Source organism: Globicephala melas, chromosome 8 (assembly GCF_963455315.2).
Source record: "Globicephala melas chromosome 8, mGloMel1.2, whole genome shotgun sequence".
Taxonomy (NCBI): Eukaryota; Metazoa; Chordata; class Mammalia; order Artiodactyla; family Delphinidae; genus Globicephala; species Globicephala melas.
Window position 1 is genome coordinate 65,387,532 of NC_083321.1, and position 11,899 is coordinate 65,399,430.

The window sequence follows — 11,899 nt, forward strand, 5'->3', positions numbered from 1 at the left end:
TCCAGACTCAAGATGAGAATCCTTCCTTCTTAGAGGCTCACATGGATTTCTCCCAGTGGGATCAGGAACCTCTTCTTTGTGAGCCTGTGTCCACTGTGTGTAGCCCTCTCTCAGGGTAGTTATCAGGCTGAATTTGTTGATGTATTTTCTAGGTTGTTTCTCCAACTAAAACTGTGAGCACTGTGAAAACAGGAAATTGTTCTTCATTACCTAAATCCTGGTGTATGGTAAGAGCTCAAAATATATTTAGTGAATGAATCAGTGAATGAAACTCTAGCATGCAGTAACAGTTTAGGTCATTTTCCAAATGGAAAATCAGCACTCACAAAATTTTATTCTATTTGCCCAGAGTATAGTGTGGATGAAAAATGTTATCTGCCATTTCAGTAAACAAAGGATGTGGTGGCCATCAAGCCAGTAGCCACTGTGCACCCTGAGGGGATTTAGGATGGAGAAAAGAAGGATACCGTCCCTAGATAGTTAGGGGTGCATATCAAAGTAATGATTTCAATAAGCCCAAATCTTTCATCTTCCCATACAGAGAAAAGCACTAAGTTCATTAACTTGAGATGCCTGGTTTTCTTTAATTAGCAGTAGTCTTTTGATGTTCAACTACCTGGGTTTTTTGTGTTTGTGAACTCCTATATATCCCGGCTCCTCCCTTACCTCTTTGGAGCAGTCCCTCAGAGTGATCTGAGAGGCTGTCTTCTGGGCTTAATTCCTCAGAAAATCCGCTGAATAAAACATAATTCCCAACTTTTAGGTTGTGCATTTTTTTTTCAGTTGACAGTAGCAAAGATTTTATGCTAGACTTGATGGAAAACAAGTTCAGGAACATGAAAGAAAAACAAATTGACTTTTGTCTTTTCATCCTCCTCAACAACTTTCCATGTAATTTAACCTTCAGACAAACTCTTCCTACTCTCCAAATATCTGAGGCTGGAAATTTCAAAAGCATTTCTTGTTCTTATTGTCATGCTCACCTAGTGACTCACTCTTGCTTATACTGACAAAGCAACTTAAATGTCTCTATGTCCATATGCAATTATGTATAGCCTAGCTGATTAGAAGTAATCAATAGCTTGGAAAAATATTGTATGGGATCAAATGTTAAAAAGCATAATGATCTGACATCTTGGGGTGCCAGATTCATGTTCTACATGGAACTTTTGGTGAAGAAGAAAGGTTTACATCCTTAATTCCTTTTTCCCTTTTTCTCCAAGTTCTATCAGTTCTTTATCTGGAGCCTCTTTTGAATCAGATTCCCCCTGAAGACAGCACTATGCCTCCACTGGTCTTTCATAGTCCTTAGTTCAGATTTACATATGCTCAGTTATTTACGTATGTTCAATTACTGAACTGTGACGCAATTACTTGCTACCCAAATATTTCCATATCAATGGATTTCATTGGAGTGGCAGGTTGGCAAATCTTCCACTATTCTCCTCATCTTCATTTTCATAATAAATAACCCTGATTTTCAGTTGGATCAAACCCACCCAGCTAGCAATTACATGTCTCAGCCTCTCTTGCAGCCAGTAGTAGGTACTATGTTTCTGCAAATGTGAGGTGAGCAGAAGGAATGTGTACATCCCTATCACAAAGGAAATTGCTTTCACTCCACTTTCTTTTTTCCCCTTTCCTACAGCTGGAAATACACTTCAAATAATGAAGGTAAGGATAACACTTTGAACGATAACGAAGAAATAAGATATTAAGTATCTTGATTACCTTGTAGGTGAGTCACAGCTGCCCGCCTATATAGCTTGCTTCTTGATTGTTGTGAGAGAAAGAAATAAAATTCTGACACACTATAGTTTAGGTTACATCTGCTTGGCTTGTACACTATTTTTATAGAAATTGGCTCCTGGAAGTGGGACACCATCATTATAAAAATCAAAATATGTGGCATTAGTTTAGCAAGTTGCATAGTAGGTGAAGAGATATCCAGGCTAGAAAGAAGTGCCCTTTGTTATGCCATTAGAAAATACAAGCTAACTTGGAAACAGACCACATTACTACCAAGCTTGTAGCTCTAGAGGAATAGGCTAAAAGGATATCAGATTTTTGGTGCATGTTGGCTGCTGCTTGGAATTTTTAGCAAAGTGCTACAAGAGACATGTGATAAAGTTAGACAAGAAATGGCCCATTTGCAGATTGAGATGAAAGAGAATATAGCTCTACTAATGGAGAGTCTTTCTACCCTTGACCTGCACTTTAATGAATTAAAATGCCATTCATTTGGGACCCTACAGGATTGGAAAAGTCAACTGCTTCTATTCCTCAAAGAGCATGACATAACATTTTCATTAGAGCCAGCCACGGGGCAAAGATAAGTTTAAGAGTATTAGCTTCCCAACCAACTTGCCAAGACTTTAGTTTCAGATGGCATTAGGGTGGCTGACATTAAGTTAAGGGAAAGAGAGCTGAGCAGAGCAAAGGAGACAATAAAATTTTTAAATAGTGTCTATAGGCTCTACAGAAATTTGTCCAGCAGACGTCTTCGAGTGTGTCTATTCCACATGGAACTGTCTAGAAACAAAAAACCTAACTAACATTTTTCTTGTGTTTTTCCAGTTTTACTGAGATATAATTGACATCCATCACTGTATAAGTTTAAGGCGTACAGCATAATGGCTTTACTATTGTGTATTTTGAAATAATTACCAAAATAAGTTTATTAGCACCCATCACCTCATATAGATACAATAAAAAGAAAAAGCAAAAAAAAAATTGTGTGTGTGTGATGAGAACTCAGGATTTACTCTCTTGGCAACTTTCATATATAACATACAGCAGAGTTAATAATATTTATCATGTCATACTTATATCCCAGGTACTGATTTATCTTCTAACAGGGAGTTTGTACCTTTTGACCACCTTCAGCCAATGAGCACTCTTCATCCTCACTGCCACCCCCCCCACCTATGAGTTTTCTACGAGCTTGTTTTTTGTGCGTGTTTTGGTTTTGTTTAGATTTCATGTATAAATGAGATCACATACAGTATTTGTTTTTCTCTCTCTGACTTGCTTCACTTAGCATAACACCATCAAGATCCATCCATGTTATGTCAAATGGCAGGATTTCCTTGCTTTTTCATGACTGAATAATATTTCATTGTATCTATATACCACAACTTCTTCATCTATTCATCTGTCAATGGACACTTAGGTTGCTTCCATGTCTTGGCTGTTGTAAATAATGCTGCTATGAATATGAGGGTGCAGATATCTTTTTGAGTTAGTGTTTTCATTTCTCTACTAAGGTTTTGAGGGAATTTCATTACCAAAGAAACCACAAGCCTGGTGTACAAGAGCCTATGATTGTTAAATTTCTAATACAATACTCAGTCTCCTAAAGCTGCCCTAAGTGGAGCACACTCTTTCTTGCTGCTTTCTGATATAGATAGTGGACAGGGAAAAACCTCCCCACCACGCACAAAAGCAAAGCTTCAGGGGCCAATGAACAGGGGAGACACTTCAGGGCTGGCAGATGAATTAACCAAGGAACCTACTCCACTTGCAAGAAGCTTTCGCAGTTCCTGCCCAGGATAATTTAACATCTGCTACGGACAAAAACTACTGTGAGCTTTCCATTTTATACATTTCTGAAAGGATGGTTTTCTTTCTTCCTTTTTTAATTAAAAAATTCATTGTGGCAAAATATATATAACACAAATGTACCATTTTAACCATTCTTAAGTGTACAATTCAGTGGCATTAAGTACCTTCACATTGTTGTGCAAACATTACCACCATCCATCCCCTGAACGTTTTTATCTTCCTGAACTGAAATTCTGTACCTACTAAACAATACCTCTCTATTCCCCTCTCCTCAGAACCTGGTAACAACCATTCTACTTCCTTTCTCTCTGAATTTGACTATTCTAAGTACCTCATATAAGTGGACTCATACAATAATTGTCCTTTTGTGTCTGGCGTATTTCACTTAGCATAATTCATTCATAACATCACTTAGCATAATTCAACCTTAGCAATGTTCATCCACTTTGTAGTACATGTCAGAATTTCATTCTTTTTTATGGCTGAATAATATTCCTTTGTGTGTGTTCTTGACTGGAATTTCCACAAGTGATGTTGTGATCCTTCTCAGGGTATCACAACTGGGGTGTATTAAATTCAGTTATCCTGTTTCTATTCTATCATTGTATATCGGAGTTAGAGAAGACATATGAGTTGTGTTTAGTTGATGGGTTATCAGATTAAAAGGAGCCACTTCCAGAACCTGATACAAAAGACTACCTATGGTTGTGGATTTTCAGTTGCTTGCAGTTACTGGATAGGATTTTAGGTGGGCTCCCTTGTAGAAGGTTTGAGTGTATTTGTGAGGAAAGACGAGGGTGCATAGATACCTGGGTGACTAAAAGAGAAAATTGAGACAGAGACTGCTAATTGTCCATGGATATTCATTCTCCCCTATTCCACTTAATAACAGAACCTCCAGGCTTTTATCCAAACATTGAACTGTCCAGCAAGAGACTGCATTTCCCAGCTTACCTTTGAGGTAGGAGAGAGCATGTGACTAAGTTTTGGACAACTTGATGTTCGTAGAAGTAATGTGTTAAAACTCTAGTCACATTCACTAAATAGGAAATCACTTACCTTTCATTTCCTCTCTCTTTCCCCTTTCTCAGAACTAGAACAAAATGGATGATGAACTATGAACTGTCTTTTACGAGGAGAATGAGGACCATACTCTAAGAGATAGTTGAGTAACCCAACAGGAGAGACTTGGCCCCTGAATGACCTCCCGGAGCAAAATCTTTGCTAACCAAGATTGGATGGACTCCTATATGAGAGAGAAAAAAAATTACCACCTTGATGAACTCACTGTGTTTTTGTTACAGTAGCTTAGTCTATACCCTATGTGTTATAATTGGATTGTAAAAATATGGATTGATAATGGAGGAATATTTTTGATATTGAGAAACACAGCCATATTAACATTCTAAATGTTTCTATTACATCTTAATTTATTGATAAGTAAGGGACTGCATCTTAATCTTCATATTCCTAATATTTATCCCATTGCCTGACATGATAACACACATTGCTTTCATTTATTAATTAAATAATTCACATAATGACAATAGCAAAGTAAGAACGGTTGTGTGATTCAAACAGCTTTTTAAACGAATGTTCATTCTGCCTCCTTTACCTGTTAATTGAACTTGTTTCCCTAGTGTCTAACCCTGTGCTAGATTTGAATTGAATTACATTACTCATGTTATCTGTCCTATCTAAATGAAAAATGCCCTTGATCCCTATTTATCTGTCCTATAAAATTCTAATCATTTATTTTAACAGCAAATTCAGAAACAACAACAGTAGGCTAAGTATTTGGTAATTGTGGAGATGTGCTTTGTTAGCAGAAGATTTAAAACTTCCTTTTTATATTTTTGTAGACCCACAGCCAAATTTTCAGTGGCAAATTCCATACTACGCTGCAGTATTCCAAAATATTATGAGGTCACACAGAAATAAGTCCTCAAATAATCTCTCCCACACAGACTTAATTCAAATAAGAAAAGCAGCCAATTCAATTTGTGATAATTATCTGAGTGGCAACACTCATTAATATGGTCTCTAACAGAATATAAATAAGAAATATGTGTGGAGAACCCTGGAATAATATAACTGGGCCATAATATTCAACACAGTAGAAGGAAAAGTGATGCTCATTTCTTTGATTATTACCAAATTGTATTTCCTCCTTCAGGCTCATTAGTATTGGATGTTGTACTGTTTTCCTCAGTAAGTAAAAAAATCAGATTGTGAAACTGAAAATGTTGTTAGGAAGGCTGTCTAATATTCTGGACAGAGCAGTGAATTTGTAGTTAGAAGGCTTTGGATGAGTAATTTAACCTTTCCAAGCTTTATATTCTTAATATATAAGATTAGCAGGATGGGCTAGATGATTTCTAAGGTATTTTCTGGTTTTAGAGTTTTTTGATTCTATAAATTTCCCAGTCTATCCTGTAACATTAAAAACTCCTCCGAAATACATTAATATATTTTGTGTTAGATACCACGTTATACCAAAGCTGAAGATAAAGGACTAAGACAGACATGATCTCTATCCTTCTGGAACTTACAGTGAAGTGGATAGAAAAATATACACATAATTATAACACTAAATAATTAATTGCATTTGTGGGAAGTTCTACCGAGAAAGGTAGACAATAATGTAAGATATAAAATAAACAAACTTACTGTAGTCTAGAGTGCTAGGGAATCTTCTCTGATTAAGAAGTATTTAAGCTGATACCTGAAGGATAATAGCCAGGCAAAAAGGAGGGGGATTAGAGGGGAAGTACAGACAGAGGAAATAGCATGAGCAAATCTCTGTGATGGAAGAGAGTTCTCCATCCAATTAAGCTGCTGAAAGTAAACCAGTGTTGCTGGAGCAAACAGAGTGAGAACAAAGTGGTACAAAATAAGATTGGAGTTGGAGGCAAGGTCAGGTCACTTGGAGCCTTAAAGATAAGCATAGTATGAATTTTGGACTCTACAAAGACATACAGAAAGAGATAGAAGGATTTTAAGTAAGGATGCAATCTGATCAGATTTGCTTTTAAAATATTACTCTATCATTGAGGAATACTGGATGTGGCAATTGTGGATATGAGAAGACCAGATCAGAGGCTACTGTAGCAGATAAGTGAGAGATGATGGTAAATTTAACAGGGATTTTATAGTTTACGTGGAAATAAATGAATAGATTTTTGATATATTTAGAAGCTAGGAACTACCAAAATTGTGATTAATTTGGATATTGGTATTGAAGAAGCATGAGATTTCAAAGGTCATACTGTATTCTCAGCCTTCAGCAGCCAGCAGATGTGCATAATGTATACTAAACTAGATTACACCAGAGAAATGATCACTGTGGAGAAGGGAGGAATTGGGATTTCAATTTGGAATAATGAGTCTGTGCTGCCTATGCAGTACGTAAAGAAAATGTTGAATAGCATTTGGATACAGAGGTCTAAATATTAATAGACATTTTTGGGATATATAATATATATTGTTTTATGTATTATAAAGTGAGCAGTTAACATGTATATGGTATTCATTTATTAATTAATTTATTTTTTAACATCTTTATTGGAGTATAATTGCCTTACAATGTTGTGTTAGTTTCTGCTGTATAACAAAGTGAATCAGCTATATGTATACATATATCCCCACATCCCCTCCCTCTTGAGTCTCCCTCCCACCCTCCCTATTCCACCCCTCTAGGTGGCCACAAAGCACCGAGCTGATCTCCCTGTGCGATGCAGCTGCTTCCCACTGGATATCTACTTTACATTAGGTAATGTATATATGTCAGTGCTAGTCTCTCACTTCGTCCCAACTTACCCTTCCCCCTCCCCGTGTCCTCAAGTCCATTCTCTATGTCTGCGTCTTTATTCCTGTCCTGCTCCTAGGTTCGTCAGAACCTTTTTTTTTTTTAGATTCCATATTACACATATGGTATTTAAAATGATGAGAGTGGATTAAGTTTTCAAGGTAGAAAACATAGCAAGAAAAGAGAGGAGAAGAGAGAAGGAGGGAAAGGGAATGGGAAAAAGCCCAGGACAGAACACTGAGGATATTTACCATATAAGACTCATAGAAAAGAGGAAGAAAAACCAAGGAAATGGAGAAGTGATAAGAGAAGTAGCAGAGTTTGGTGGGGGTAGAGGTGGGATAGAAGCACTTAGTGTCAAGAAGCCAAAGTAAGATGGTATTTCTAGAAACAGTGTACAATCACTTATATGAAGAGCTGCAGAAAAGTCAAATAAAGTGAGGACTGAAAGTACCTACTAATATAATTGACACAGGGGTCATTGGAGTGCTCAGAGGAGTAGTCTGGGTTGGGTAATAGAAAACAAAAGTGAATGAACTGAGAAATTAATTGAAGATAAGAAATGGAGATGGGTACCTTTTCAGATAATTAGCTATAAAGTGCTGAAAAGAGATTTGGACAGCAGCTGAAAGGGGTGATAAATTTCAGGGATTTTTGTTTTTTTTTAATGATGGCAGGATATGTTTAAACGGCAATGTACGGATCCAATATAAGGTAGGTGGTACCAAAAAAAAAGAAGAAGAAATTAAGAAGCTAGTTGATAGGAAGTGTTTCTAAAAAGATAGAAGAGTAGGAGATCCATAACACAGGTAGAGTTTAATTGGAGAAAGGATACATCCTTTAACAGAAGGGAAGGAGGAAAAGATGGTAAAGACACAGGAAAATTTATAAAGTTGGAAACAGGAAGTTGAAGTGGTCTCCCTATGATGGCTTCCATTTTTTTCTGCAAAATAGAAAAATTTTTACCTGCTGGAAGTGAGGCAAAAGATCAGAGGTTTGAAGAGAATAGAGAAGGTTTAAAATAGTAGTTTTAGAAAGTAGGAAAGACAGCTAATGAGAGAAACACAGGAATACTGCCAGTCCCTGTTGAGACAGTTAAAATAGGTAGTCTTGAATCATAAAACAACCTCTCTGCTTCATTGTGCACTTGTAGTTAAATGAATTTCAGGAACATGGAGCCATTAACCCAGGGAGAGAATTGTATTAACTCAAGTGTGATGTTTTATTCTGGGCAAAGGGGCAAGGAAATCTAGAGATGGCAAAAGTGCTTGAAACAGGGGACTACAGAATGTGTGTCATGTATATAAGTGAAGAAGAGGAAGCTGATGAATAAAGAAAAAATAGGACAATTAACTGGATACTGTAGAATTCTGGATAGCAGAAGAGATGTAATATAAATAACTAGGAAGCTAATCTCCAAAACAATGGAGGTTGTGGTCAGAGGATTACAGAATTAGTTTTTCTACTTAGAGCAGTTTTGAGCAGTGTAACTGACCAGTTGGTGGACATAGTAAGGGTGGCAATGAAATGGAAAAGGACACCACTGGATAAGAGAAGCATCTTCTGCCTTTACTCTTGCCTCATGAAGCGCTCAGTCTCTCCTAGCCTTAAACAAAAGTTTAACAAAAAATTAGAGCTTATTTTGAAGTGATGCCAAATCATCCTGCCCAGGATGACCATTTGTCCTGGAACAGCAGTGACCAAGGAGGAGAAAACACTAAAGTATTTGCTAGGAGTATTGACAGTTGTTCAATGAATACTTTCTGAAGGACGTGACATGTGAGCTGAGTCTTACAGGGTAAGTACTAGTTAGTAAGGTAAAAGGAGTTCTAAGGAAAAGTTCCAGATAAAAGAACAGGCATGGGAGAGATAGTTACATCTAACATTCATTTATAAACTGTCCTTCCATTCAAGGAAAGCTTTATACTAGCCACCCTGAGCAACACAATGATGTTTCAGAACAGTGCTCAAATGAGGAATATTGAATGTGAATCCTTGCCATTATATCTGGATTGATACTTCCTAGATTACAGGTTTAAGGATGGGGTCCAGACTTATTTTAAATGCCTCTGTTCACTTAGTCCCTAGAACAATACTTGGTGTCTAGGAGGTATTTGTTATAATTGTCAAATAAATGAATGAATAAATTCAACTGCTAGTCTGAGTCCCAGCATAAATTGTATTTCAGGGTACTTGTGATTAGAATATTACATTTGGAACTACTGCAAAGCTATGCTTACGTATACCTTTAAACAATGATCATACAACCTTTGAGCACCTCAAATTTCAGAGAATTTATTACATTTTAAAGACAGTTGGTTTGGACATTTCCAGATGTTAGAAAGATCTTACTGATATTGTGTCAAAATCCCGACTTTAATTATCATCTTAATTCCCTTGTCTTATCTCTGAACTTCAGAACAATAGAGACTATGATTAATTTCTCTTTGACATGGCAAGAGTTCAAACATAACAAGGTAGAAATATTGCATATCACCTTTCCTTCTATGCCCAGCTTGCTTCCACAAGCCTCTTTTCCCCAGGCTAAGTATAGGAATTCTTTCTTCCTTTCTTCAGTCACTCTTTACTAGCTGTTACTCATCTTTTAGGTCTTTTAGATTAACTACTACTCTCTCAGAAAAGCCTAACACAGGAAGATTAAGTTCCCTCATGATAAACTCCTGTCTCGCCTTAATTTTTCCCTTCATGGTGCTTTTTAGGTTAGAATTGTTAATGTTTGTCTTCCCTGCTAGATATAAAGTACCTTAAGAGAACTGGGACCACAAGGGGGGAAGACAAACAAAAAACACTGGGTAGACAAAGATTAAACTCAAATGAGACAGATAACTGTTAAATGAGTAAACAAATAAAATTAGAAATGGCATAGATCATAACAAAAATGAAAATGCTTGATCAAGAATAGTATGGGAATAATGGGAAGCAAGTGTCAGGAAAGGCCTCTCTAAAAACCTGATATTTAAGCTGAGACTAAGTAGAATTTAGTTAGGTGAAGATTTTGATTCAGGATATTCCAGAAAGAGAGGGTAGCATGGGAGAGGTCTCAGGGTTAGCATGTTAATATGGCTAGAGTTCACCTACCGAGGAGACAGCTGGAGGGAATGTTCAGTGAAGAGAGGGAGCATGTTGTCTTATTTGATGGAAGTGTAAAGTTAGGAAAGCAGAGGGATCTTGAAACTGGATAACTTACTAGTGCAACAAAAACTTGACTATCAGTTCTACAAATAGGGTCACCATTTGTAATTAGCATAAAAATATTAAAATACAATTCATTGGACTTTTGCTTCCAGTCAAAATGGTGAAACAAGGAATAGAATTAGCTTTCCTGCTGAGTCAACTGAAAAACCAGATAAAATATATGAGACAATGCTTTCAAGATATTGGACACCAGGTGATGAAGGGTAGTGATCCCTAAAAGTGGGAAACAATGCAAGGTCAATCTTATGATTGCCTCAGCCATTCTCTTCAGAAAGTTTCTAGGTTGAGGTGTGGGGAGTGAGGATACAGATGGAGCCCAAGAGACTTCTTGAATTGACAGGATGAAACTGAGAGTCTGGGAGACCAAGGGGTTTCACATGGAAGAGAAGATGCACAAATAGAGAATTACAGACATCTTCAGAGGCCACCCTCGAGTACTCATCAGTATATGCATGTAAAGAAACCACGTGAGAATGGGAAAAGAACTACAAAAAGATAAAAGGGAACGATATCCACTGGTCAAACAGAGCCAGGAATAGCGCCTCTTCCCAAAAATCAGCCTGGCAAATATGTAATACACAAGATTTTGAGTAGAGTACACAGAAGGATCAGTTGTGGATTAGCCTTAGATTAAACACCGTGTTGCTCCACAGTACAAGACAAAATCAATCTACAAAAGGATCACTATTTCCATGTAATTTAACTGTGACCTTGAAAAAAATCCTCTGAAAAATATAAAACTGTCCAACATCAAATAAGGTAAAATAAAATGTCTAGCATCTAATATAAAATACCCAGGCATGCAAGACTATACCTAGCAAATATACCTTTCATAAATAAAGGTGAAATAGATACTTACTCAGATACACAAAAGCTGAAAGAATTTATCACTATCAGACCCACACTACAGTAAATGTTACTGGAGGCCTTCAGGCAGAAGAAAAATGATACCAGCTGGAAATATGTCTATATCAAAGAATAATAAACATTAGAAATGAGAACTCTGTGGGTAAGTATAAAAATTTTTTCATATTATTTAAAACTCCTTAAAATATAAATGGATACTTTGAACAAAAATATGAAAAATGTAGTGTGAAGTTTATAACATATGTAAAACATCAATGAAATACTACTACACATCAAACTTTTTTCATTATTATTCTTTTTTTTTTTTGGTTACAGTGATCTGTGATGTTACTATTGTGTTTGTTTTGAGGCACGTGAACCATGCCCATATAAGATGGCAAAATTTTTTTAACATTTTTATTGGAGTATAATTGCTTTACAATGGTGTATTAGTTTCTGCTTTAT